Consider the following 4,222-nt stretch of genomic DNA (forward strand, 5'->3'; position numbering starts at 1 on the left):
GTGTCACCCCTCCTAAGTGTTCTGGAGATCTGTTCTAAAATCCTAAATTTAAACCAATGATGTAAACCACACTCTTTGGTGTGTTTGGCAAGTGCATTATAAAGATGACCCTTCCTGGTGTGGTAAACATGTTCACGAATCCTATCTCTGAGTACCCGATTCGTTTTGCCTACGTAGTAGGCTGGACATGCTGCACATGAGATTTTTTACGTAGATTAAATGCAGTTTTAAAGTTGAATCTTAGTATTGATTTTAGTATAGGTTCATATCTCTTTAAGGAGTGCTTGTCATTTTTGGTGCCTTTTTGTATATTTAAACTACATGTTTTAGTGATTGATTTGTAATAAGGTCTGATGAAGCTATTTCAGCGAAAGCGCTAACCTTGTCATGTTAGAATAAACCTGGTTTTTACTCTTCGAAGGACTTTGGATTTTCTTGTTGTCTGGATTGACACTTGTTGGCTTATGGGATTTGTCAGCACAGTTGGTACGACTGAATCCCCTTCATTGTTTTGCTCTACGGTTTCTTTTCTGTCTTATTAGTTCAAAAGTGCAAACACTACTTTCAACCTATAACTCAACATATAATTTAAGTACAATTTTTTTGTGCTCCAGTAAACATGTTATCCCATTTGTATGTATTAAGTAAAAAAAAAAAAAAAAAAATATATATATATATATATATATATATATATATATATATATTTATATATATATATATATATTTGTATAAAAAACACCTCTTGGCCCCTTTCCACAATCTTGCTCTAAAACCAAGTTCAGTTTTCATGTAATAATTTCCAGTCAGCCCAGAACCACTTAATGCATAAACTTTTCAGCAGGTTGCTATAAACCAGACACAGTTGATCTTCACATTGCTGGAAGTTGCATAACTCTGAATCTGAGGGATAGTAACAACTTCTTCCCTTATACTCATCTGCCTTAAAGGTGAATGTAAATAAATTTTATTTGCATTGTAATATATTTGCTGGGTTCCTCTTAGCAATGAAGCTGCATATAATAAAAAATAAGGCTACATACTATTTAACAATCAAAGTTAATTCAGAAAGCAGATTACCATTGAATCAGATGAGCCTGCAAGTCCAAGGTAATGGTGATGCCAATATCTTTCTTGCAAGGGTCAAAGATGGGATCTATATCACATAATCGAAAGCTGATAACTCTGAAGCTCAAAACCGTGAACTTCAAACCTTGAAAGCTGACAACATTGAATTCACCAAACCCCCCCTAACTACCCAAAACAAAATGTTCTATGCACTTGCCCTCTGCACCCCCCCCGCTACTTAAATATACCAACTCCGAGATCGCACTACAGTGCAGTAAAGGGAAATCTTCCCTTCCCGCACTCTATGGCGATCTTTGTTCTACGGTCAACATTTTTGAACTTCGAGGTTTGAAGTTCGGAGTTATCAGCTTTCGAGCTTATGATATAAACCCTCAAAGATGTACAGTCCTTAGAGCTCATGGTAGGAACAAGTTGAAATACATTACTATAAGGACTATTGTTTGCATTTTTGTCATGTATGTTAGGAAGGGCCTGCTGTTATTTCTATCAAGTTACTGTACTGCATTAACTTCAGCATACTTCTTCTTAGGTTCACAGGTGTTTACTAGGCTAATGACCACAAAAACATTTTTTTAAGCCAAGCCATGCATCCCAAAGCTCTTACAATGTCAGATACCCTTGATAAGTGTAAGCAGGGGCCTGGGAGAAGAACCATTTACAGGCTGCCTGTGTCCATTAGTGATATAGGTACCAAATCAGAAAATTTTCCAAGTTACACTTGAACTGGGTTAGGGGGGAACTCTGCTTCACATTAATGTGGAGCTTGTTTCAGAAATTGAGTAGTCTCTGGGATACATGCCTGTCTCTCCAGCAGGTCTTATTTCTATCACAGGCAAGGTTTAAGTTTTTAGAATGGGTAATTTTGGTGCTGATTGTTTTTTGGATATGCAGGAGGTCAATCAGAGTGGGGTCTGACAATGCCCTGTATGTCAGGCAAAGATCTCCCCTCAACAACCTGTAGGAAAGAGAATACAGGGATAGGGCCTTGAGGCAGTCCACAGAGGACATGTTACTTACGCACTGTATTATTTAGTGAGGAACCTCTGTGGACATTCCAATTGTTGGATATGTCTGGTTAGGTACATACCAAAGGGGGCATTGTATTCAATGACAGGTCTGATAAATACTGAATACAGTGGAACAATGATTTCCTTGGACCTACGTGCCATACCTTTATTTATAAGTTGCACAACATAGCAGGATTTCCTTGCTACTGTAGACATGTGATGGTCAAAGGCTAGATTACTGTGTGTGTCCCCATGTCCCTGACTACTGGATCAACTCTAAGGGGTGTGTTGTCAATATGATAGTTACAAGGGGTGGATGACTTCCCAAAGGGATACTATTATGCATTTCTTGGAATTTAATTTTAGTCCATGGCTCCAACACCAGTTGTATGTCTGTGTCATCCCTTCCCTGAGAACATCTGTGTTGGTCTTAGATTCAATGACAGCTCCTAATTTGCAATCATCTGCAAATTTAGTTAGCCAGAGGCTGCTGATATTAACCTTGACTTCAGAGAAGTAAATGCCAAAAAGGAGCAGTCCCCGGACTGTTCTCTGAGGGACTCCACTTGTGACTGGCCTCCTTGTAGAGGTGGAGTCCCCATTTGTAAATTCCTGGGTCCTGTCTGTGAGCCAGTTGGTTATCCACCGGGTGTCATAAGGTTTTGTACCTAACCTCTTGAGTTTGTCAACAATGCCTGTGTACGGTATCGTCAAATGGCTTGGCCATGTCAATGTAGGCAGTGAGAACCATTTTGCCCTCATCCATTGATTTGAAGACCTTTTCAAAGAAATCCACCAAGATGATTAGTCATGACCTGCATTGACAAAACCAAATTTTGTTGGGTTCAGTGCCTGGAAATTTACTATATCATTATGATAATTTCCACAATTCTTTCCATGGATTGCATATGAGACTAGTGAGACTTATGAGTCTGTAGATGGCCCACGCTTGTGCAGAGGGATGACTGCTGATGTTCACCATTCATGAGACACAAGACCTGTTTACAGGCTACAGTTAAACAACAATTCCAGAAGGCCATGTTTCACTCTATTTAGAAGGCATCCTGGGATATTCTCTGGGACCATTAATGCAGTGTTCTTGGCCTTAAAGACCTGATCCCTGGTGAAAGTTGGGGGGAGGGGGGGTTATATTTGATCTAATTTCCTGAGGGAAGGTTGAGTGGACAGAGGAGTAAAGTTGGAGCTGAATTTGTCGGCCAGTAGGTTTGCTAGATCTTCTGATTCAGTATATGTGACTCCATTTAGAATGAGCTCTGCACACAACTATGTACTGCATCTGAGGTTGCAGACATAGCTGAAGAATACCTTATGATTGCCCTTGGCCTGGGAGGCCAAATTTACCTCAAATTTGGATTTGGTAGACTTCATCATCTGAGCTGCGTGTTTAGTTTAATGAGAGTTACTTTTATCCTGCTGGGTGCTGGAACTCCTAATTTTTGCGATGATTTTCTTCCTTCTGTTATACAGCCTAATGAGTTTGTGATTCTACCACGGTGGCTTGTTTTTTGACTTAGTTCTGTACTTCTTCCTGGTGGGTACAGCTACCTCTATGCAGCTAGTAACATGCTTGTATAGGATTTCTGTGAACATTTCTGCATAGGCAGCAGTATTCTCAGGATTTATGGGGAATTGAAATTTTCTCAAGTTATCACTTAGTAGCAGGAAGTTAGTCTTACTGTAGTTCCTGAATACCACAGGGTTAGTTGGGGATCCAAGTTTTATTATTACTTCAAAGACCATTTTGTGGTCTGACTTTACACTAGCATGTATGCAGCTCTCGCACATATTAGTGAGGCCTAGATCCAGAATGGTTGCACCCCTGGTTGGTGTATTGACAATCTGGTCTAGGAGTTTGTGTTTACAATATCCTGGAATCTCTGTGCCTGTACGTTTAGTGTTGTATTGGATTCCCAGTGAATAGTGGGGTAATTAAAGTCACCCATGAATATGGTATTGGGTTGGATGGTGAGCACTTCCAATAAGTTTAAAAAGTAAAAACCAAAGAAACAAGTGGTCTTAAAACTTGGTCAATAAGATCAGTCACAATAATTTCCAAAATGAAACAAAGGTAGTGTTTCAAAGCAACAAGCCTTTATTCATCACAGAAA

This window comes from Protopterus annectens, chromosome 16.part0 (genome assembly GCF_019279795.1).
Source record: "Protopterus annectens isolate FY-2018-M chromosome 16.part0, PAN1.0, whole genome shotgun sequence".
NCBI lineage: Eukaryota > Metazoa > Chordata > Ceratodontiformes > Protopteridae > Protopterus > Protopterus annectens.